Source organism: Suricata suricatta, chromosome 4, assembly GCF_006229205.1.
Source record: "Suricata suricatta isolate VVHF042 chromosome 4, meerkat_22Aug2017_6uvM2_HiC, whole genome shotgun sequence".
NCBI classification, from domain to species: domain Eukaryota; kingdom Metazoa; phylum Chordata; class Mammalia; order Carnivora; family Herpestidae; genus Suricata; species Suricata suricatta.
In genome coordinates this window covers 60,680,642-60,706,452 of record NC_043703.1, presented here as the reverse complement: position 1 = coordinate 60,706,452, position 25,811 = coordinate 60,680,642, and the positions used below count along the sequence as shown (strand labels likewise).

General features: G+C 44.5%; 1 protein-coding gene and 1 long non-coding RNA gene across 2 annotated transcripts in view; one reads left to right on the top strand and one right to left on the bottom strand.

Annotated features, from left to right (window-relative positions):
• Positions 1–25,811, bottom strand: part of FOXO1 (forkhead box O1) — a gene marked incomplete at its 5' end in the record, with an annotated part of 95,583 nt that overhangs the window by 6,704 nt on the left and 63,068 nt on the right. The gene's annotated exons all lie outside the window — the stretch shown is intronic.
• LOC115289550 lies at positions 1,699–2,872 on the top strand. Its single transcript, XR_003907677.1, has 3 exons — positions 1,699–1,812; positions 1,967–2,079; positions 2,602–2,872. It is a non-coding gene; the product is annotated as an uncharacterized LOC115289550 (long non-coding RNA).

The window sequence follows — 25,811 nt, the reverse complement described above, 5'->3', positions numbered from 1 at the left end:
AACAAGGCACACAGCAGACTCCCACTACCTGCTCATTCAGCAGCCTCTGTCATCAGGCCCTGAGTCCAAGTCCAGGAGCAGGGCCCTGTGCACAGCTCCTGAGCCTCCCCTGGCTTCCTCTGCCAGCTGGGGACAAGGCTTAGCAGACTGAGCCCCTGAGCCTTTGTGGCCCCTCACCCCAACCACGAAAAGGCTCTGGCTGGATATGTGGTCACCCAGGGATGCAGCCACAGTGCCCACATCCTCATGCCATCAATGTGGGATGCAGATGCTTGAGTGCCAATCGCTGCACCAGAACAAGCCCTTTGCGCAGACAAGGCCAGGGCCTCAACACAAACCATGAATTCAAGTTCCTTCTTATTAAAAAGGAGATTGCGAACATGGTGGGGGGCAGGTGCGGGTAGGAGAATCTCACTTTCTAAAAGGAGATGCAAAAGTCAGAATAGAGTGAGGCCAGATAGCCATGGCTGAGAAATCCGTATTTCAAAATGCCCTCTGACCCTCTGTACACTACATTCCACCAAGGACTGCGACCAAGCAGTGACATGACAAGCCCTTCTCCAGGGCACATGGCACGGGTGGGTCGATTACGGCTCTGAGTGGGGCTCCAGGCTGCATGCTGGGCAGGTGTGCAAGCCAATGCCATGAAGGCTTCTTTTGTTCCCTAGACTTTCCTCTCCTTCCCACCTATCCCTCTATCCCCAACTCAAGACAAGCTTTGAGGAGGACTTTAAGTACATACAAGAATCCCTAAAAGAGGCCAAGCACTACATTTCTCTAATGGCCTATTTCATTCCCCGTAAGATTCTCCAAACTCTACGGAAGGGTCTTAAACACACACCTATGCGTGCATGCTCCAAGAACCACAGCCTCATCTCCTGAACACACCAGCACCACCAGCAAACAAAGTTCTAAATGTGCCCGTAAAGAGGCAGGCCTGTCCCTGGGGCGGGCCTGGAAAGGGGCCAAATGCTCTGACCCTATGACATGTTCTATAGGCTGAAAGTCTGGGCGTTTGCACAATATTCCATCATGACTATCTTGTTCTTGGAACACAATAGACACATAGATAAGCCACGATGAAATCTCTAGAGGAAAGGAAGCTTGACTCCTGTCCCTGTCACATTTAGTTAATGATAAAGGGGGGGAAGATCCTCCTAGATAATGGCTTCCTGGCTGTCTGCACTGGCTGGTGGAGAGTGCGGTGCAGCTCTGTAACACACATAATTAGATCAGGTCATTTGTAACTGCAGCTAGGGGACATTTTTAACGAGATTGAGGAATATGTAATGATGAGATCTTCAAAAAGTTCAGGAAGTTCACTTACTCGGGTGGGACATACACTAACGCACCACTTAGACTCACCCCCCCCTTCTCCAAAAAGGGGGTGTGGGGTCCATAGCAATACCCTACTTATCAAAACATCATGCTCTGTATTTTTCTAAGAGGACATTTCAGGTCACTCTTTGAGTAACAGCGCTGTCTTCTAACTTTGCCAACAATTAAAAAAAATTTTTTTTTCCAAACAGGAAAAGGTTTGCTGTGCAGGGCTTGCTACAAAAATTCCTGTTTTTCATACAGCCAGCAGGGATAGGATGGGGAGCGAGGGGTGAATAGGTAAATCCTGGAAAAATATGTGTTGATACTAATAGTATTATGCCCACAGACCCTGGAGGCCACAGCCTCAGCTGGAGGAGACTGCAGCTCCCCCGCCAACTCTGCAACCAGCAGTGCTCGGAGATCCTCCATTCTTCTACAACAAACAAAACATCACCTGAGAAACAAGGCAGACTGTGAAGACAGAAAACTCAGGTACTGCAAGCTACTTAGCCAAATCCTGAGTTGCGACCTGATGCAGTTAGACACCCCCTCCCCGCAGGATACATCAGCAAATTTCCTCTCCGGCAGCCGTACTTCTGTGCTGCCTGGGCCCTTTTCGAATGCTGAGCTGCATTTCCTCTCACAGACCCCCTCCACAATCTCCTCCCCTGACATCCGCTCAAGCAGGGCGTTCTTCCTGGGAAGCCTGACCCGAGACACTTTGGCACGTTGCATTGGCGGCAGAAGTCGCTGCACCAGGTATGCGCTTGCTCGGTCAGCCTGCTTCTAATGCCCAGGTGCTCTATTTCAGGAGCTCTATGGAGTCCAAGCTCCTTAAAAAGCAAGGGCTGATGTCTGGTTTTGTTTCATAATCTTAAAGCCCCTAGAAGAGTTCTGTGTACACACACACAAACGTGATCTGCACACAAGAAAAAGTCAATGAATGTTTGTTGACTGACATCCCAAACACATTACAGGGAAGATGTAATGTCTTACACATCTTTTAGCCATCTGTTCATGTGCCAATTCATGCCAAGTAACATTTACTGGGACCTAGCTTGTGCTAGGTGCAATGAAAGACAACAGAAGGAATCAGGCGGAGTCTGTCGTCTAGATGTTTTATGATCAACCTGGGCCAAGATCAAGTCCACCTAAGCAGCCACGTAGGACAGAAACTGATGCACAAACCACTCTCCGGGAGCACTGACATTTTCCTATCAAAGGTCACCATCCCCACCTCCTTCCAACTTCTCTCTCAGCTCAAACGTCCCTTCCTTCTAGAACCATCCCATCCTACTGCTAACACAGGACCTTGTTTACTCACCACAATTACGACTCTGTGTGTGGTCCCCTGGGGGCGTGTGTGGCTCCCCACTACCCTGTAAGCTGCATGAACTCGGGGCCTGGTCTGTCTTCTCGTACAATGTATCCTCACAGCTACATCACCAAGAGGCACTCAAGTACCTGGTAAATGGATTAACAGGTTCTACATGTACAGGGCTGTTGTGGAGATTAAATGAGATAATACATGTAAAGTGCTTACCTTGGTCAATCAATATTAGCTGATGTTATTGTTACTAGGATAATGGCATCTATAAAATAACAGATCAGTGTTTTAGACACTTATCTGTATGAAAACCATTAGTCTTATTATCCTACCTTGCACTGCTGCCACTAACCCAAGGCTTTCACATGTTAGGTCCTGGAAAAACAGACCAGTTTTGAGGTAAGAGTTAAGATGTTTTCTCTCTGCACTAGATAGTATCTCAGATGCTGTGAACAGATGTTAATAATAAAGGAACTCAGATGCCAAAGCTGGTCTATCACCACCCTTGCCAGCAAGTGCATCAGAATCCCGAAGTCTGATCTCAGGGTGTTGCCACGCAGCCTCGCGTGTGGGCCCCACGCACAGCTGTGGGCTCTCGGCTCTCAGGACTCAGGCAGCGTGAGACAGAAGGAGTTGCGGGTCTTACACAGGCCACAGTCAACAGACCACAGCCTGGTGTCTCCTTGGGGGGTGGTTATGATTGAGCCCTGCTGGCCCCCTGCCTCCCTGGCTGGCAGAAGCTAGGCTCTGGAGCTGGCCCGTAGAAACCCTGAGTACACAGGACAGGAACTGCCCCCCTACCCCCACGCTCCCAGCCGGCTGTCTAGAGCAATCATCGGAGAGCCGCTGAAGCACAAGCAAGAAGAGATCTTCACACATTTCTTTCGCTTGAGGTTTTTGATACCATTTTTAAAAAATTTTTTTAATGTTTTATTTATTTTTGATACAGAGAGACCCAGAGCATGAGAGGGGGAGGGGCAGAGAGAGGAGACACAGAACTGGAAACAGGCTCCAGGCTCTGAGCTAGCTGTCAGCACAGAGCCTGACACGGGGCTCGAACCCACGAACGTGAGATCTGACCTGAGCCGAAGCCGGAGGCTTAACCGACTGAGCCACCCAGGTGCCTCTGATATCATTTTAAAATCTGTATTTCCAAAATGTGTCCTGTAATATACGCAATATAGTGCTATAGCACAAACATCAGAAAAGGTGTATGATTTTTTACACAAAACATTTGGAGACCCCCTACCCTATTACAACAGACTTCCGGTCTACTAGAAGCCTGAACAAAGAAAACCAAGGTTGTTGAACTAGCCCTAGAGTCAAGTCTAGCAAACTCTTTGGCTTACCAGACCCAGGCTGAAGAAATTCTCTGGTCTGCACCTTGGTTTGCACCTCTCCTCCCCTCCCCCACCCTGGGCTCCTTCCTATCCACTTCTCTGTACCCTGGGCCCTCATCACTCGGCATCCTGCCTTCTGACCGGAGCTGCCAGCTTGCCTCCACCTAGCCTGTCCGCTGGTGTGCGTGAAGATCACCACCTCCCGGCCAGGGGTCTTGCCATGGCTCCAATTTTCTTTCTGCTTGACAGTTCTAAGACTACCTGGGTCTTTGTGTTTATAACCAAAAATAAAACTAAACCATCAACTTAGGCTGAATACATCCTGTTCATGAACTTTATGTCTGCCATTTTACTTTATATACAAACTGCTTTTAATACCTCATTCCCATTCCATATTTGAAAGATCCCTATAAGGCAGATAGTATTGGCCTTGTTTTAGAAATGGGAAAACTGAGGCTCAAGAAAATTAACTGTCCAAGTAGGACTCAGACCAAGGGTTCATGAGTCTGAATGCAACACTGCTGCCAGCTAAAAAACCGCCCCCTTGGCTTTGCCACTGTTAAGAATCGAAGGAACATACTTAAGACTAAGCTTGTATGAATGCGTCTTGAGGGAGCGGAAATAATTCTGTTTATAAATACTAGTTTACAAAACTAATTTTCTGCCTCACTGGGTAACAAATTTACAAAATATGATTTGCCTTTCATTCCAATGGGCTGCTCTTCATGGCAGGAAACCTTATCAGCTGAAGTGTGAATTTCAGGAATGGGCATCGCCCTGGGGAAAGCATGTATAAGGAGGCTGTGGGGACTCACAAGGAAAATGGAAAGGCCCAAGGGGCCCCTGCAGCCTAGAACTGCCCGTCACCCTCCTGCACGGTGGGGGTGAGCAATAGTCACCAAGTCAAACATGAAGAACTTCAAACTTAAGACACTGGAACACATGACTAAATGAGTTTGTTGTTCTAGAAATTCTAGAAATTCTTTCAAAATGCAAGACAAACTAGATTTTTCCAAAAGCATTTTATCTCATTTCTGTGAACTCTTGTCATCGCATGCAATTGTTTTGTAGACTCCCAGCATGGACTTTACTCCCTCCTCCTGCTTCCTCTCTTTTACACCATCTCTTCCTGCACTTCGAGTGCAAACAAACTAAGGAGAAAGTAGGAATAATCTCTATTCAACAGAGTTCCCATTACATAGTAGCTAATAAAACAACTTTGCAAAATAATCCATTTTGCTTGCAAACGGAAGGAAAATATGTGACCGTTTACCAATTGTTCTTTTACAAGTGATGTCAATAGACGCCATATAGATCCAACTTTTAAAAGTGTTGTAAGGGAAGATGTGTGGTGAATAGCTAATGCACACGCTCACGCAACAGGCCCCAGCATGTTCAGCTCTTCTTCCACAAGGCTGGTCTCCTCTTCCAGAAGCCTGTCCTTCTTGCCTGAACGTCAGTGATCCCACAGCACACTCTCATCCCCCAGTCTGCACTGGAAACTCAGGCTTCTCCAGTGATCCCAGGGCTGTGAAGAAAAGACTTGTAGCCTCATAAAATGTGCAAACTATAAGGCACTGGGAAGGTCATTTGGCCCTACATCCCCATTTCCTATTATGGAAGTTTAAAATGCAGATGAAAAACCCCTGGGGCTCTATCCCTAGAAGAAATGTAGACCAAGTGTCCAAAGCATGCAGGGTCCCTCCCCTAACTAATCCAATTCTTAGCCAAAGATTCGAAAATGGCTATCAATACACTTTTAGCTCTAAACAACTTTCTGCCTCAAATCATTCCAAAGAAGGAAAATATGACAACATTAAAGAACCTCCAACCAAAAAAAGCATGTGGGAGATTATGCTCTCATGTAAAACAGTACCAAAAAGACACATGTAAGAACTCAGCACACGGACAGGCAAGGTCTGGCTGACTGAGGGCTCCCCTGATGAGTGCGTGGTCTCGCTGCGCCTCAGACTTACCACCTGGGAAGCAGTAATTACACAAGACTGTTACACAGGACTGTTAGGAAGTGAACGGCATCACACATACGGGACATGCTTAGCACACCCCTGGACACAAAGATGAGGAAATCAAGGCTGGCCTTTTTGTGATGGGAAGCAAAGGGACATATAAACAGGAATTTGAAAGTGATCGTGAATGGTTACAACTTGATTAACAACCATTCATCACAAACTTCCTGTTTAACAGTCTTCCTCAAGCTCGTTTCCAGGTCCTCACAACTGAGCTGCAATCCTTCTTTCACAGAAAAATTGTTTTCTCCCCTTACGAGGATTTTAAATGTGAAAATGTGATTGTTTAACTAGTGTGTTCTGTGGGCTTTTTGGACGATCCATGTGGGGACGAGGTTGTTTAAGCAGGAGACAGACCACGTCACTGATGACAGACTACATTGGGGGGGCAGGGACAACAACGCTCTCTCTCATCTCTTCTCACACACCGGTTCCTGGCCACTGTCTACTTGGCAGAGAACAAACCCTAAAAGGGCCCTGAAGAGGTGGGGGTTTTCAAGAACATATTGCAGGACAAATTACTTGGTGAGAAGGTGAACTACAAGTGAATGGGACTGTGGTATTAGGAAACCAAGAGGGAAGAGAGAAGCACCCCAGCCTGAGAGGAGGTGCAAGGAGGAAAGCCTGCACCGTGGGAAACAGGCCGACCCCAGCGATGACGCAGGACGCTTACCTGATCTTTGGTAAGCTCTCATATTAGCCCACAGTCTAACTATTTCCGAATAACATGTCAGCCAACACCCTCACTGGTTTACGATTTAAGAAAAATCTTCATGGATAGAACAGAAATTCGACTTCGATTATATCAAAAGTATCCCAAGTTTTTATTTCTCAGAAGGTCCTAAGCAAAAACACACACTGCTTCCTCCTTGCCCTGTCCTGCAGGAAAACCCCATTATCAAAGAAAACTATGTTTTATGAAAGAAAGGGCAAAACCCCTTAATTTTCAGAACGTGAAAATCTCCTATAGCATTTATGCCCCATGCTTTTCACATTATCAGAAACTAGGAATCCCAGAAACAAAACTCTAAGATTTTCAGGTAAGGTTGAACCTTAGGTACAAGCATCTTCCCCTGTGTTCCAAATCATGGAGTATTTATCTTAATCATTCTCTTTCTATAACTTCCATAAAAGTTCCTAGCGCAGGGTATCTGGGTGGCTTAGCCAGTTAAGTATCCAACTCTTGATCTCAGCTCAGGTCTCGATCTGAGGTCATGACTTCAAGTCTTGTGTTGGGTGGGCTACTCCATCCCAGCACGGAGCCTACTTTAAAAAAAGTTGCTAATGTAGACCTCTGTTTGTAAGTAAAGTCTGGAAACAGAAACTTCCTCATGCTGTCATACACTTTGGCCTGATCATATTGCCACAAAGCCAATAATGCCAACTCTCAAATGAGTGTCATCAGCTCTGGCTAATTAGGTCCCTGTGGTGGATATAGAGAGACTAAATTTCATTTAGCTAGAATTCTCTTAAATGTGTGGGGTTGTTTTTGTCTTTGAGGGATTTATAGGCTAACTAAGGATTTTGAAGTGGAGATTGCTTCTCCTGGGATTAATTTAGTTTCCGTGCAGCATGCAGGCATCCCTTTCCATCCTTTAACCCACTTACCTCCTTCGCCAGGGAGTCACAGAGACTGGGCACTGCCCAGGCCCCAGCAGAGAGCTTCAACTCCCCATCCTGCCCATCTGGTGGCCGGAAGGAGCCCATCCTTTCTGAAACTTCTATTTAATTCACTGCTCAGAATATGGACTTTTTTTTTTTTTTTTTTTTTTTGCTGTTCCTGCCTAATGACTGCCTCGAACACATAAGGCCGCATCACAGCATAACATTAAGAGGAAACTCATTTGTTGCTGAAGTGATCCTGCTGTTTCCTAATGAAAATTTGTATCTATTTTATAGGCCATACCATTTTTCTAATCTTCAACGGCTCTACAAATGCACTGCTTTGCAATGCAACTAATTAACTGCCTCTGTATTTGGCTACCAGAAAGGTAACTATTGGTGTACTTGGCTACCAGAGTATGGCAAAACAAAATAAAAACTGAAACCAAATGAACCCTTTAGAATGTATTTTCTTCTCATGAATAATTCAAATTAGGCATAAAACAAAACATAAGTTATAAGAGTTTGATCGATGTTCACGTTTTCTAAACTAGAGGACTAAAGTAAATTTTGAAGTATTCTGTGATGAGCCCTCTAACCTGTTCATGTTAGGTGAATGTTTATTCAAGGTAGGAGCCTGGTTGCTTCAGTTGGTTAAGTGACCGATTCTTGGCTTCAGCTCTGGTCATGATCTCAGAGTTCACGAGTTCAAGACCTGCACTAGGCTCCGTGCTGACAGTGCAGAACCTGCCTGAGACTCTCTCAAAGTAAATAAGCTTAAAAAAAAAAAAAAAAAAGGCATGTGCACAATAAATTCAAAGGCAAAAACACTGAAAGTTTGAGAGATGAAAATCTCTAGGATAATATCCCATCCATAGAATGTACTACCTAGAACTGTATTTCTGTTGCCCTAAATATGTTCACTGTCTGAAAATCTAGGGGAAAAGGAGTCCACTGGCTGCATAATCTATTTACCAAGAAATGCTACCCTTAGTATACAGAATTATAAAGTATGAAGTCAAAGTGTTTGGGGGTGGGGGGAGAAACTCAAATGTAACAAATCCAGATTTTAAGAAGAATGGAAAGAAATTACAAAAATATAACATTCTGAAGTATATATTATTTGCAATGTAAAGTTTTCTTAGTTATATAGGGTCCAGAAACTAGCTTGTTTGCCCAATACTCTGGCTAAGGGGCAAAAATCAGCAAATGATTTGTGACTGCTGAGCATACATTATTTTTTGTTTGGGGGCCAGCTACCCAAAATTCTTGTCCCAAATCAAATAGCTACTAAAAAAAAAAAAAAAAATCACTGGCTGACCTAATAGTACCAAAACCATTTGGGCCCATTTGCTTCATGGTAGAACAAAAATCCCCCCAGCGGTGGGAGACTGGGCCCAAGCCAGGGCTGCCTCCCAGCACCCTACAGACATCAGGATACGATTCAGCAAGCAGACCCAGGGACACCAGGTTTGTTGGATAATGGCCCTACTCTCCGCACCTGCCTTCCAAACAACCAAGGCTCCTCAGCCCACTTCCAACAGTGCAGGGTCTCCAAAAGAACCCCAAATAAATGTTTCAGAAATGGAGCTTTCGTGGTTACCTAAAGGCCTACAAATATAGCCTTCAAAGCCTTCTGCAATGTGTCCACCCTAAAACCACACCTGCCCACCAGCACAGATCCTGTGTTAGGCTATACCTAAATCTCAAACAGATCTGCACACAGGGCTCTCGGGCAATATGCTGCCGTCCTTACTGGTAAATATGGCTTTCCTCCCCGGCGTAAGCACCCATGCTGTGAGCAATGGCCTTGCACAGTGTCACCCCTGCTCACCCCTGCACAGTTGCGGACACTCCACCAGAACTAAGCATCCTTGGGTTAGTGATACCCACAGGATTTGCAACCTCAAGGCAGGCCTCAGGTCAAGATGAAGGCCAGCCTGGGTGAATGTGCTTCGCCAAGATCGTTCCTGGGCTCAGGGGATGCGGGAAGACTCCAACTAGAGTCTGGTCTGGAAACAGATTTAGATGACCTGAGGTCAGCCTACTACATATCCTTTGTTTCATGGTTTTTTAGCTCAGCCACAGGGCTCAGGGCTAGGCAGGTCCATATTCCAGAGAGAAGAGGCAAAGCCGGGCGAGACTAAAAGGATGCCCAACCACCTGAGGATCCCCACCTGAGCAACTAGCAAATCTTACTGTCCAGAAAGTCCTCTTTGCATTAAACTTTTTCCTCTAATGCTGCAGCTTGAACTCATGTCCTCTTTGGAAACATGAACAACACTGCAGCCAAGAATTAAAAGTACAAGACTGTGTTTATAAATCTCCAAAGAAAAAACCTCACCAAGTTTAGTAGTTATAAATGTCATTTCTAGAAAGGCGTTATCTTTGAAAATGCACTTATTACACATTAACACTCATTTCTTGTTTTGGGCTGAGAAAGCAAAGGGAGAAGTCTATACAGTTAGCTCTTTCTTAAACACTTAGAGGGAGACCAGCAAAGGAAAAATGAATAAATGAAGCATTTCTTAGGAGGATGGTTCGAACTGGAGACCTTCTCATCTGAGCCCGAAGTCGGTAGTACCTTAACCTCCCCTTTAGAACTCAGTGTTCATTGTTCCCCGTGTTATCACAGTCCGAATTTCCGCCAGAAGGGAACTGTGAATAACAACCATTGTGCCTGGAGTCTTGCACACAGTGCACATGTTTTGCATCTCTTCCAAGCCACTACATTCACAGATACCTTGAACCACAGCTACCATTTTTACCACAACATATGTATTTCGTATATTCAGGAATGCCCTTTTCAACACCTTCCTTAAAAAAGTATGCATTTGCCAATAAAGTTCAGAATTAAGGGTCTTCCCAGAGAGCAGGTCCTGTATTCAATTTCAAGTTAGGCCACTTGATTCATATACCCCAAAAAGGCATGATGCAGACTAAATGAGAACATGTTTGGAAACCACATAGAGTACCCAAACTGTAAAAGATGCTACCAGTTTCAAGCATATTAGAGGATTTTTCTGTAAATTCTTGATAGTCTAGAACAAAGGTAATAAGGTTCTCTAGAAATCATCCCTGTTATCACAGACACTTAACTCTACGCAGTGACGTCAGCCTAACAAACCACTGCAGCATTTCACCTACTCTCCAAGGCCATTTTTCTCTAAACCAATGACAGTCTCTTTGGAATTAATTTATTTTTTATTACTGAGAAAAGTAATTTAGTCAGATTCTGAAAACCTAGTTAAGATTGTAATGGACAACTTAGAATAGTTACTGGCTGAACACAGTTTAAGACAATCATTCCTTAGTGCAATCCTACCCCCATAAGGTTGTTTTACATTTCAACCATTTTTAAAGGCACAATCTATTTCTATTAAACAATTCATGAAGACAGACACTAATATATTAGATAATCATTTTAGTCCTCAAAGTAGCTATAAATTAAGCTAGAGTAGCATATAATTGTAGAACAAAACATTTTCTCTTTTTTGTTTTCTAGGCTGGGTTATTTATTTATTTATACAGGTGACTGTTCCCAAAGGACCATTTGGCGAGTCAGGGCTGGAATACTATGTGCGGAGTCAATCCCATACCAGCGTGTGCCAGGGCACTGCTCTGCTGCTGGGGAACATCGGTAGGGCAGTGGTGGGGATGGGGGGAATGGGAGGCGGGGGGGGCCTGGAGTCAGTCATTTTTATTGCGAATACAACAAAAGATAAAATCTTACATTCAATTTGATGTTGAAAAATCCTTCCAAAATTAAGAAAAAAATTGAGAAAAGCTTGGGGTGCTTGGCAGGATCAGTCAGTTGAGTTCAGCGCAGGTCATGATCTCACAGTTCATGGGTTCGAGCCCTGCATCAGACTCTGTGCTGACAGCTTGGAGCCTGGAGCCTGCTTCAGATTCTGTGTCTCCCCCTTTCTGCCCCTCCCCCACTGGCACTCCATCTCTTTCTCTCTCTCAAATAAATAAATAAATAAAATAAACATTTAAAAAATAAAAATAAAATAAATTGAGCAAAGCCTAACTGAAATCAGTCTAATATAAGCTATTTAAATCTACTGTCAATCTCGGAAATTATTTACATTCATGTATCAGTAAAATAAGTTAGGGCCTTGTAATTCAGGCAAATTAAAAGCAATCGATATAGGGGCACCTGGGTGGCTCAGTAGGTTAAGCGTCCAACTTCAGCTCATGTCATGATCTCACAGTTTGTGGGTTCAAACCCCATGTCAGGTGCTATACTAACAGCTTGGAGCCTGGAGCCTGCTTTGGATTCTGTGCTTCCTTCTCTCTCTCAAAAATAAAGAACATTTAAAAAAACTAAAAATAAAGAAAAGCAATGAATGTAAGTTTCACTCAACAAGTGTGTGCTGAGAGCACCTCCGGTCCTAGGTACAAGAGGTACAATGGGAACAACTAAGTGGCAGGAAGCTCTGTCCCATGCCCAAGGGTTTTTGTGTGTATGTATGTACATGCATACATGGCTAACCACACAACAGGTAAGGTTTGGACCACTGGGTAAAAAGGGAAGGAGATTCTCAACTTGAGGATAGAACATGAATAGAAGTTGACAGGTGTCCTATGTGGCAGCTGAGAGGTGTGTTCTAAACCCAGGGAGGCCTGGAGCCACCTCCTGTAGCCACCGTACACCGGATGAGCACTCCTAGGCCAGTGACTTACAGTCTAACAGTATTTATCCTACTGAAGCACTGTGCTAAATGTCCAGTGTATACAAAATGCCTGATAAATATGAGCTAAGTAATATTTGTAAGAAAAGTAATTTCAAGGCACTAACAAAACACATCTACAAGTCGGAAGAGGTAAAAACAGGGGGGAAGAGGGTGGGAGGGAGGACACCTTAAGAAACACAAGCTAGGAGCTTGTACTGCATCCTGCACGCAACCTACAGGAGAGCAAACAGAAGATCAGAACAAAGGATGACGTGCAACCTGGAGGAAAGTGCCGACTCCTCTCTCCACAAGATGGTGGGAAAGAAGGAGAGTCTGTGCCCTGCTTGTAAAGCAGAGATTTTCTTTTTTGGTTATCCAAAAATTTAAGTGTGTGTGGGTATCTGTATCTTACTGTACGCATAAATTTTTGTTGATAAGCAAAAGCATCTCAAGAAGTGCTATTTTGGCACAGTTCTTCCCCACGCTGGGAGGCGTCCGTGGTCCCGTCCCCGGAGAGCCTGGTGTGCGGGAACAGCCTCACAAGCGTCATCTTCAGGACCGGATCGATGTCTCTGAAGATGATGGGTTTTACACTGAAGCAGCTGTTTGGCTTCTGTCTCATGACTTGAATGCTACTTGGTTGTTTTGGAACTCATGGCATCATCTCGGATTTTCTCATAGTCAGAGGAGGGCAGGATCCCGGGGCAGGGACCATTTGTTTTGAAAACAAATTTTTAAATTCTTCCCTTCATGAAGCCTAGTGTGTTTTCATACTTTTTTATGCCCTATTCATGACATTTGACATACAAATTCAGTTCTCGCTTTTTGAAAGGTTTATTTTTGTTTCTTGAGGTCATTGTCTGGGCTCGACCATAACATCTTTCAGGTTGTTTTGAACAGCTAAAGGGAAATTAAAGGAAATGATGCCCTACAATGTAACCACAGACTGTAGGACACAAGCATGGATATGGCTACTGCACACTATTCACTAGTTAAGTCAGTGCCCCGATGGGGCACATGGGATCCAGGGCTAAGAACGGCCCACCACAGCCAGACTGCAGTGACGCGAGGGTGGCCTGAGGTGGCATCTGGCTCCGGGCTTATCACACACACAACACTCCCTCCCACCCCGCCACACTTCCCCCATCTTTGTGAAAGGCACCCCTCATGTGCGCGCACGCGCGCACACACACACACACACACACACACACACACACACAGGCCTAACCCTTGGGAACTCAATTTTTAGTGGTTGATTATCCCATCAGAATTTGATCGTAAAAGCACATGACTGTGGGCATAAATCCTACCACCCTCGGCCAATCTCACTGACCTTCTTCCATGGCACAGACGCCCTGGTCTCTATATGCCTCCTGCCTCCTTACCTTTCTTTCCCCAAAAGAAGTTAGTGCCTTGCAACTTACAACCAAGTTTAAAAGTCACAAAGGTACTAGCAAACAAGGAAGAAGCAATAGCAGGTAGTTCAAACATTTTGTAAAGCTTAAGTCCCCCAGTCTCATGCTTTCTCTGATCACTTTTCTGGAGGAGAGCTGAGAAACACTTGCTGAGAGATTTACGTCTTTAGGTTGTTGGCTTCCCCATCCATGTCACAGCGCTCTCTCCCAGCCATTCTTCCTACGGAGATCATTTTATTCTGCCCACCACAATACCAAACCACACACTTCCAATCAACTCAGAGTCCCCATCTTGATCGTAAAATACTATATTGTAAACTTCTGATCTACACTCAATTCCTGGAACAGCTTAGGATGAAATCAGGTAGATCCTTTGCTTGTAGGAAGGAGGGAAAGAGAGAAGGAAGGAAAGAGAAGAAAACAAACATCAAGTGTGATATTCAAGATCAGTTCTAAGAAGGTAGACTCACTTCGTTGATTTGAGATTTCAATGCAAAATAACCCATCATTTCTGCCTGGGTGGAACAATTTACTTCAAAATACAAGAGTTTTGTTACATTCTGCCTCGGCTAAAAGGAAGGGAGAGAGCTCATTAAAGAGATGGATGCAGAATCTGCCATTTGCACTTTTATCATCATGCCCCCCCATCATTAGTCAATCTAATAAAAGCAATACGTGCAAAGTTGAGTACTAAATATTAAGGAAAGGCTGGGGACAGGCATGTTGATGCAGATGGCTTCGTACAGGGAATGTGCCTTGTCAAGCGTGCACCAAGATGCAGCAGCATGCTGTTCTGGTCCAAATTTCTTAGGTCTAACCTTGCCCAGCAGTGCGGCTGTCATTCAAGTTATAGTTCACAGGTCTTTACCTGGCAACGCTGACAACTGGTCCTAGAATGCTGGGCCTGCTGATGAAGAACCTTCCTGTGCTCTGGTTTAAGCCCTACTCCATAAAGCTCCTACTGAACTGACATTGACATGATGACGAGGATTCCCCATGGCCAGACTCCCACTTCACCCCCAGGGTAGTCTCTATTCCCAAAGCATTATACAGGTACAGGAAGCAGACGATGTCCTGTAACATAACAGTGTCCCCTGGACTTTCCCTCCAGGTCCCCAAAGATTAGATTTTCCTGCAACCACTGAGGTCTCCTGGAACACCTCCAAAAGTAAATCCTACGTGCATGTTCATACAGAAAGCAAAGCAAAAACAAAGCAAAACACGCTCCGTTAGACTTTTTGTTTTGTAGGTGTGATAACACGTATCCCTCTACACACACACACACACACACACACACACACACACAGTTCCCTGACGCTTCCTGCCGTGAAGCCAAATTTTAGTGGCACACACTTCAGAAAATGCTGCTCTAATGGCAAGATGGTGGTCAAATGCTGCTCTAAGTCAGGCTCTGTCTTTGTACATATAACTTTGGACAATGTAATATCCCGTGTGTCTTAGCTTTCTTGTCTACAAAGTGGGAAAAATGATGCCATTTCCACCTGCCTCCCAGAGGAGTCATAATGAATAAAACTGCTTCAAAAAGCATAAAGAAAGCACTATACCTTCGTGAGGCTTTAGGATTAGAAGAGGGCAGAGCTGCCCCCAAACTCCTGACCAAACAACCAGCTGTCCCAGTCACTTTGGAGAGCCCAGGTGCTCTGTGAACCATACTTCTTACTCTCTGAAGAACGAAGGGGACACAGACTGTCCAGCCAGGCCAGATTACTCTGTAGGAATGAGGTTGGCATAGGCCCTTCCCCCAAACATCACAGAGTAACATACAACTACTGTCAACAAAATGCACAAGGCAAGAGCTGCCCAGGCAGACTGGACACGCACCCTTAACTTCATCTCTAAATCTCTTCCAGTTTCCTCAATGTTCTGTGAGAGGAAGAGGCACACAAGGTACAGGAAGCAGACGAGAACGGGAAGAGGAAACAGGAGGAATGTAGGAGGCTGATTTGCTTCGAAGACAAATCAAATAGAAGAATAACAAAGAATCCTGAGACTTCTCCTGAGTCCAGCTTTGACTGTGACACCAGTCCTCACAGTGTGAGAACTAGGATGTGGGCAGAGGGTCAGTTTCTAGGGTCATGGTGACACTAACCACACGCAGTCTCTCCCCGTTAGCGTAATGAGGAGCAGAACTTGTGTAGAATCAGCCTGGGCAAAAACAGAGACTAGGACTGGAAAGTCTACACACAACATTAGACAATGAATATCAATTATGGTGCCCCTGAAACCTCTAGTGCACACTTTTTGGGGGGAGGGGGATTTGTAGCTAATATAAATAGTGCTTTTTACTTTTTATTATCAGTGACACCACATCTATATGGTCAATTACTATTTTTTTTTACAAGACATTTTAATGAATATGATGATGCCGCCTCTGGATGGTGACACTAACGGGAGTTTTTCACTTACTAGTTTACCTTTGCATGGTGCTCTTTTGCTTTTGTTTTTAAAACAAGGAGTATGGAGAAAGGGGGTTTGCATGTATAGCCTTCATAGTCTGAATAAAGCTACTTCCTTTGGTGGGGGCAGGAAACAACCAACCCATGCCTTTTCTTTCAGGCTTTCATTCTAAAAACGAAAATAAAGTAAAACTGATTTCCAACCAAGTGCCAGGACCTACATCATGTGATACATACACACATAAATATTTACATAATCAAAGAAGATGAAGTTCACAAACTATATCCTAAGATTTTTGATTTTCCAGGAAACAACAGCTCTTTCCTAAAGCAGAAGTGGAAAAAACAATAGTATTACACAAAACTAGTAGGGCACAGGCTTGTTATCAGACAAACCTGGATTCTAACCCATTCCCGGGACTTCGCAAACGTGCGACCTTGGCAGTCAACCTCTCCACGCTTCAATTGCCACATCTGCAAAGTGGGAACAAGAGTTGCCACTACAACAGGTTTTATGAGGATTAAAATGACACAGTCGTGCAAAGCACCTACTCAAGCAAAGGTCTAGCCTCCGACTACAGGCAAGCCCAACCTCATCTGACCTCATGTCACCTCCCTGCACAAGTGCAGAAAGAACCCAGTGCTGATTTGTTCTTTAGGCAAAACACATCCAGGGCACTTGGTCTTCATGTTTATCCAACCATTATTAGCAGTAGCAACAAAAGATGCTGTCATTTCAAGGTGAAAGTCATCCAGGGCACAATCAAGCAAAATAAGTTCAGCCAGAAGCTCAAAGACACTTGGGTTCAAGACAGTCTCCCCAGCACCTCTCAGCACTCAGGGACACACGAGCGCTTCGGTTATGCAGATATGGGCCCACAAACACTAGGGCACTTTGGGGGATACCGAAGAGAATTTGGGCTTTCCCAAGGTATAACGGGTGCCCAGCATGGATAAGGCACCCCTGAAAATCATAGCTGGGTTTTGTGATCTTTGACAAACCCTGAAGAGACACTGCTTGAAGGCAAAAAGGTGAACAAAAGTAGAGCTCAACAGCCTTCCCACTTGTTGCTGAAACACATTCCTTTACTTTCAAAAGGCAGTCATGAGAACTTGCGGAGGGCTGCCCTCAAACAACAGTACAAACTGCCCTTAAATTGGGAAACCAGCTGCTCCTTGATCAGTCATCCTTTTACCAACAACAGAACTTTAATTAGCCCCCATCTGCTTCCTGTTTTATGCCACAAATCTTAACTTTCACCTGTTTGGACCACACTGCAATAACTATGCCCACAGTAAATAAAAACAATTAACTTTTCATAAAACATGCGATTCGTTCTCATTGAGCTGATACTGGGCTATTCAAAATAGTGCATAATTCAAATCAACTATTTTCCCATAAATAACAATGTTCTATACTAAAAATTCAACAGAAACTCTCTCCCACCCACATCATCTTGAATTTTTTCCATTAAGAAGGTTTTCAAGCTGTCTGGCTTCAATTTCCTGATTTTACTGTTAAGTACGCGGTCATGTCGGGTCATGTAACAACAATGGATAAATCTCAAAAACATAATGCTGACTTTAAAAAAAAATCAAGTTGCACAATGATACCTATGTTAACTGGCAACATTTACTATATTTAAGGTTGGCGGGGGAGGGCGGGGGGGGGGGGGAAGAGGGGAGAGATGCAGGTTCCTACACAGGATTAATGGACCCACGTATATAAGCCCAGCCAGGACGCAGGCTTCTTGAAGAAACCGTCCAGCACAAGAAGGGTTAGAGCAAGATAAGTGACATCTGTTAAACCTGGCAGTGTCACGTGGATACTATGTTAGCCTCTGTGCTCTCCCAGATGTTTAAAATGTTTCAGAAGTTGTAAGAAAAGACAAATGGAGGGTGACCAGTAGCCAGCAGGGTAAGAAGGAGAGTTAGCCCCTGTACTTTCTGGCCCCACCACTCAGGCACATGGGCATCTGATTGCTAGGGCTTGAAAAAGTTCCCCAGATGACTCTCATGCCACCTCCAAACTCAGTCCTTGAGAAAGGCTGAGTAACAATCCACTCTCATGGGCAGGGACCCTGCTCACTCATCTGGAAACTGCCCACACTCACCTACCTGGTCAGTACCTGAGATGCAAACATTATCTGATTAACCCAATAGATAAGCAGAAGAGGATTCTCTGTTCTGCTATTATCTAGCCCAATAAACCAGGTGCATCACATCGATTTTCCTTTCCTGAAGGCGTCGGAACAGATGAGTGGTTATCACTCCAAACTGATGATCAGACTCTTCTAGAAAGCTTGCTGAAAACAGAAACAGTAATAAAGCCCTTGGCTCAGAGGCTGGGATTCAAGTATGAATGGAGTGAGGCCAGGGATCTATATTAAACCACTCATGATATTGAGAGGCACCAGGTTTGGGAACAAATGAACTAGCTTGAGGACTGACAATCCTTCCAATTTTGATATTCTAAGAAAATAACTCACTGTATCATCTCATATAGATTTGGATTCAACAGGAAAAGGATGAAATCCCAGAATATTCTCAAGTATCTCATATAATAGGCAAGTTTGAGAACCAAACACTTTGTTAGTGGTACTCTGGGTCACTGACACCAAATAATAAAAGTTAGTAGAATGATGTTATTCAATAAATGATTAAGAAAGGATGTTTAAAAATATAATTATACGGTTATGGATAAAAGCCAGTTCATTCTGAGATCAATTTTTAAGTCATCATTGTTTTTCAGAAAGAAAAACAGAATCATCGTTAGTGAATGAGGACGTGTCAACCTCACCTTTCAACTTCCTGGAATTTTCCTCCCCCGCTTTCCCCTTTAATATTTCCCTTGGACACACACACAGCCAACTTCACAATGGAGTCTTTGCAAGATCACTGCTCCAGATACCAATGGGCCAGTCGGGGGTCCAGTGGGAGGAACGCTACTGTAGCCTGACCACGCCCTGCTTCAACAGCTGCTGCTGTGCAGAGTCAGGGTACCGCTCTGGTAATGATTTCTTCTCACACACGGACAGCACCTAAAATTCTTTTACATTGATGACCACGCATCCGAGTCTGGGGTGAAGGTGGACTGCGCATTTGCTCTGAAGAAACGAACAGTGGAAGGCATTTTCATGGGACCCAGATTCTGGAGACCAGCTGAGCAGTCAGGTGAAACTGAAGTTGTTAATGCAGAAGAAAAGAAGCATGAAACCCCATCCAGCAAAGTGGATCCAACCATCCACCACTTTTCAAGGTTTGAAAGTAAAATCTAAATGACAAAGATGTCCAGGTAAGTATAAGCCTATCCTGGCTAGTTTGTCACGTCACGACTCAAATCACATCACCTTCTGGGAGTGTTTCATTTAGTACACAATTTTAACTAGTTCCACGTTTGAGACCAATCCAAAGAGGCACTACTTTCTTGATTCGGCCTAAATTCTTCAGTGTGCACCCGTGTGTATCGTGAACCCCCTCCTCCTTGTTTCTTGCTTGTGGGCCGGCCTTCCATATAGCTGCATCCAGTTTTGCCCTAAAGCAACTGCCGTTGCCATGACATGAAGGTCTTAAAAGAATAAACGTGGGAAAGCCCTCAGGCTAAACACTCTGGATCACAATCCATAAAATAGTGAAATCAGTTTACAGAACTGAGGCCAGCATTTAGAAATATTAATAAAATAGAGCCAATCTCACACAAAAGGTCAAGGACAGTACCATCTTGTAAAATTCTGGTATCATGTGTGTGCACATGTACACTGAGTCATACTGTAAATGGGTTTTTAAATTTTTTTAATGTTTATTTAAACATTTTTTGAGAGGGAGAGACAGAGCCTGAGTGGGGCAAGGCAAAGAGGGAAACACAGAATCTGACGCAGGCTCTAGGCTCTGAGCTATGAGCATGGAGCCTGATGTGAGGCGCAAACTCATGAACCTTGAGATCATGACCTGAGCTGAAATCAGGCGCTTAACCAACTGAGCCACTCAGGTGCCCCTATAAAATGAATTTCTTACTGTGCATTAGGCCGGGGATGAGGGAGTGGGGAGGGGGGGGGTGTGGAGAAAGCCATAGAAACAGAAAAAAAACATGCACTGCTTCCTAGAGGACATGCTTTCCTGCTCTAGGAAAGGCTTACCGACAAAGCCTAATCAAATGGTAGTACAGCTACCCCAGGGTTTCTGGAAATGGCCCATAACCTTCAGGGAGCTCCCACTCTGCACACACAACAAAGGGGCTGTCTTCTCAGTGGCCCCCATGGCAGAAGTGATTCTTACTGCCTGGAAGAAGGAAAGATGCACAATGGGAAAGAAAGGGCTGTGTAGCATCATGCTGGACAGTTTTGAACCAAGTAACTTCCGAACAACTTATGTTCTTATCAACAGAACGAACATGACATGTAAAACCTTCACAGTGTGATTTTAAAGCACAATTCCTTCCAGCCTTTCATCTATCCCTCCAGCTTTCCTTGGGGTGGGTGAAGCTCAAGGAAACCATGGCTCAGACAAGGGAGGAAAAAAATGAAATTTGGATTATGTTTACAGCCAAGGAAAGAAGGAAAGGAGACACGTTGAACAATCCTCTACTGGAAACATTGCTAAAGTGTTTTTAAACTGAAGATTATACCACCACTTAAGATATTTTTTCCCTACTATTTTGCCCAGCATATTACAAAACTGCATCTAGGACTGAAATAGCAGATTGCCTCAAGAGCAAATGACAATATTTGTACCAGAAATGTTGGCAACCAGCGGCGCAGATGGGTTTCTGCACAGCAATCTTCAAACTGGGGCTCCAAGAATAACTCCACCTACTGCACCAATGCTACACTGCTGAATCCAAAGTCAGAAGGGCTCATTATTCCATATTTTCCCACCACCTCCTTCCCAAAGGCACGTGTACCTGCCTGACCTCCTTTGTCTGGGAAAAGGCTCAGAACAAAGAAGAAACGAGCAGAGGAGCAGAAGCTCCCCAGGCATCAACAGTGCGGGGCAGTCACTGATCCGAGAGGCAGGACACAAAAATGATGGTAAAACCCAGATAAGCCAGTTATTTACATGAATAGTTTTAATCTTTCTCTTCAAATACAAAGAATAAAAATAAAGATTTATCCAAGTTCCATCTTCTTTCCATGGTTGGGTACTTTGGTCAAACAAAAAGTCATTTTTGTTAAAAAGAGAAACTCAAGAATGGGGGGAGGAATTGGTACCAAGCATAGTAATTACTAGGGATGTTCCCGAAGGCTGTCAGTCAACACCTACAGCACAGCTCACTAAATGACAAGTCGAATCTCCTTCCGGTGCTTTCAGAAAATGCCACCTTCAAACAAAGGAGCTGGCACTTCATGGTCTGCTCGTACTGACTGCCAAAGGAGATGTGCTGTTCTTACCCTGTTCTTTCGCAATTTCTACCAAATGGTCTAGAAAGGCAAATTAAACACAAGTCTTCACTTAAGGAGACATTAATTATGAAACTCCTGCAATTTCAAGTGCTGTCTTAGACATACACGGTATCCTTCCTGCCTTTGAAAATGGCCAGGGGTTTGGTAAAAATGGAAATGGGTCTCTCTGCCTCTGTGCAGGGCATGGAGTCTTCAAGACAAAAGAGAACCAACACACAAACTTTCTCAGGATAAAACAGTGCTTCCCAGGGGGTCCCTAGGGGGTTCAGACAATTAAGTGTCTGACTTTTTTTTTTAAATGTTTTATTTATTTTTGAGAGAGAGAGAGAAAGAGAGGCACAGCATGAGCAGGGGAGGGGCAGAGAAAGAGGGAAACAGAATCTGAAGACAGGCTCAAGGTTCTGAGCTAGCTGTCAGCACAGAGTCAGACATGGGGCTCGAACCCACAAACCATGAGAACATGACCTGAGCCAAAGTTGGACACTTAACAGACTGAGTCACCCAGGCGCCCCAAGTGTCTGACTCTTGATCTTACTCTCAGAGTCCTGAGTTCAAGCCCTGTGTAAGTAAGTAAGCAAGTAAGTTAAGTAAGTAAGTAAGTAAATAAATAAATAAATATCTCAACAATAGTGCTTTCCAAATTACCCTCAAATTACATAATGCAGAGCACTGAACACTGCGTTTATCCTCCATATCCTAACATCTCCGGTCATACAGAAAACCTAAAATTTTCACAGATTAAATTCAATTAACAGAAGGTTAGGGGTTCAGGCAAATGCAACCCCACATTTAAATAAATGTTAATTTAGGAGCACCTGGGTAGCTCAGTTAAGTGTCTGCCTCTGGGGATTGTCACTCTCTGCCCCTCCCCTGCTCATTCTGTGTGTGTGTGTGTGTGTCTCTCTCTCTCAAAACTAAATAAGAATGAATGAATGAATGTTAATTTTACCCTAAAGAAAGTGAGAAAGGAGGATTAAAGTAGCCTAACCTTGGGGTGCCTGGGTGGGTCTGTCAGTTAAGCGTCTGACTTTGGCTCAGGTCCTGATCTTACAATCTGTGGGTTTGAGCCCTGCGCCAGGATCTGTGCTGACAGTTCAGAGCCTGGAGCCTCCTTCTGATTCTGGATCTCCCCCTCTCTCAGCTCCCTGGTTTGTGCTCGCTCTCTCTCTCTCTCTTTCAAAAATAAATAAACTTTAAAAAAATTAAAAAGGGGGAGGGGCTGACCTCACACCTTTTCTCTCAAATGGTTACTGTGTCCCTAAGACAGGCCCTGGCTAGAATTCCCTGAAGTATACATTCTCAGCAAGGTCAGCTATACCTAGAGAACAGAGCTCTACTTTCAGTACAACTCCCTGATTCACTAGAATCTGAATAACCCAAGTGATGGCACAAGTGAAACCTTTTCATCTTCTACTGACTTAGCTGGTGAAAATAAGGGTATTAAACCCTCCACAACTTGCCAAATGTTCACAGAATCCCAAAATTGAGACAAAACAAAACAACAACAAAAAAACACACTTTAGCTTTGAAATACATCTTCATCCTTCTATGTGAATGAGTGGGGAACAGATTTGCTCCAAGGCAAGAAGTCACTCTAAGAAGACCCCCACTGAAAACAGGCTGGCGAGCAGTATGGTTACTTCCCCTTTGTCCATCTGATCTCCTCAGCCCACACTAGTAAAAGGTACCAGTCTGATCAGAGCAGTCTTCAACCAGATCGTCTTTAGAAAATTCAGAATGAGCGGCTAAGTATGCAGGGTTCCTTGGTAGAATAAAGGGCAGATCTTAGAGTCAAAAAGTTGACGGTGACTCAGAGGTCCACTGAGGCACACTGTCCACGGGACAGTCAAGGCAGATCAACATGCAATAACAGCAAGAATGCTCAACACTGAAAGAAACCTCGTCTTTCCCATCTACTCTCATAAACAGATCAAATTCTCATCAAATCTAAAACAAAGAGATTGGCATGAAATTGACATTTTCCCCCCAGTCAAGGCCTTCCCCACCAGTGACACAGAATTCAAAAACAAGACAAAGCCAAAAGCAAAACTCACATAAACACAGTTAGCATTATTTTTAGAAACAACTTTCATTTCCATTTCAATTTACTTAAAATTCAAAACTTGCTAATAATAGAAACAGCATTTAATTGTCACTAAAACCGGAAGCTGCTGCAAAATAAAATATACTATTTCAGAGTCAAACTCAAGGATCTGCGTGTTGTAAAATATTTGGTCTTTGTTACTCTCTCAGCATTCAATTTGTAAAAAGGAAACATGTTCTAGTTTGGTTAATTAACCACTAACATAAGTCAAATAATGAACGTGGCCGCCTCCTAAGTAAATCAGAATAGATTAACGGAATCCTTTGAGTGTACTCATCTCAGAAGAAATTTCAAAGCCGCCATGGTAACCTCTGTCTGGAAGGTCAGAAAGAGGAAACGTCCTCCTGTGTGTCAGTAGCAGACAAGTCTTCAAGGAGCCTCATTGCTACCACGTGCTGGGAGCTCAGTTCTTTGGAACTGCAGGAGTCGGGACAGGTGTCAGGCTTCTGGTGCTGGTCACCAGAGCACAACTGGACCAGGTCTGAAGCAGCAGGTGGCTGAGGGGCGCTTGGAAGCAACGTGAAGATGCAGATGCAAGGGATCGGAAGAGCCGCAAGTCCTACTCCTTTGCCGTAATTTGCAATTAAGAAGCTTTAGCAGAAATCTGCGATTCTGTCCTATGGCAACCTCTCTCCTCTCTCTCTCCCCAGTGTTCATGGCCCTTTCCCAACTCCTCCTGGTAACAGCAGTATTATCTTACAACCCCTACGGCATGCCTGAAAACATAGCAGAGAGTTTCAATAGCCATCATTTCGGTCCAAGAATGACTATTGCGGCACACTGACAAAGAGAAGCCCACTTGGATAAACAAAAAGCCTATTTTCACAAAACAAGGAATTGGATTAAGCTAGTAACATCTAACAACAGCTAACCCAAACGATGCAAAACAAAACACCATGAGAGAAATTTATACCACGACTTAAATGGCACAAGCAGGGAAATCCTCTTCTTGCTGAGACTCTTGGGTCCCTTCTTACATAATTACTCTTGCCAGCCACCATCCCTAAAATAGCTTTCTTTCCAAAATGACCATTATCCGCAGGCCCACTTCTTTGAGAGCTAAACTAACTCAAGTTTTAGAGAAGCGTTCATCTGTCAAGGGTGCAGAATGAAGATAGAGATTGCCTTCAGCTGGCTTGCAAGGTGATGCGGCCGGGAGGAGAGGACACTGAGCCGGCAGCCAAGAAACCCTACTCTACCTGGTGTCACTAACCAGCCTGCTGACCTCGGGCACAGTCTTAACCTCTCGGCTACTCAGAGTTTCCCTCCTGTACACGGATGGCCTCCAGAGACCCATCAAGTCCTGTAAAGGTCTGTGAGTCTAAAAAAAACCAGGCCCACGTTAGTCATGCCACCCAGGCCGTGGAAATACTGTTAGGGGCCTCACAGTACTCTGCAGGACAGGCACCAAGTACTCTCAGCGGCAGCCCAGCAAGAACTGAAATACATCAAGTCAAATGCAGAACGAGCGGAAGCTAAAGCTGACCCAAACACAGCACAGATCCAGATAATGCAACAGATAGAGAGGTTAGCTTTCCACCTCTGCGGCCCCGCTATCCAGCAGTCTCAAAGTCTAGAACTTGCTGCGATGGCTCGGACCTGCTGGGAAGCACGATAAGGAGGTGGCGGTAGGCTGAAATTCCGTCCCAGTTTAAATAACATACCAAAAACTGTATTAAATGCCCCCTGTACAGCTTTTTTCAAGAAAATCAAATTGTCTGGGGAAAGGGGTGGGCTTAGTTTAACTAAACATTTCACCCAGCACAGGACAAGTTTCACTGAACATTCCACTTCGTATACTGGCCAGCAGAATCCTCTTCTACCTAATGTCCGCAGTCCTCTTCCTTTTAATTCCTTTCTGGTTCTTAAGGTGGTAGGTGTTGGGGCGGGGGGGGGGGGGGGGGAGGGCAATGCAAAGGGTCAGCAAGAGCTCTGGAGACATGGGGCCTGGCTGGTGGACGAAGGATGAGCACAGGCCAAGACGACAAGCAGTCTCAGCAGAAAGGGAGGACCGCTCAAGTTTACCAGATGCCTATTATTTCTGCTCTGCAAACCAACTGAGAAACAAAGAGGCCCTTCTGCCAACAAGCAAGGAGGAAGAGGGACACCGAGAAACCCACGACAGGACGCATGCTTCAGAAGAGGGCAAGCTGGCAGCTTGCTGCTGAAGGCTGGCAGTGT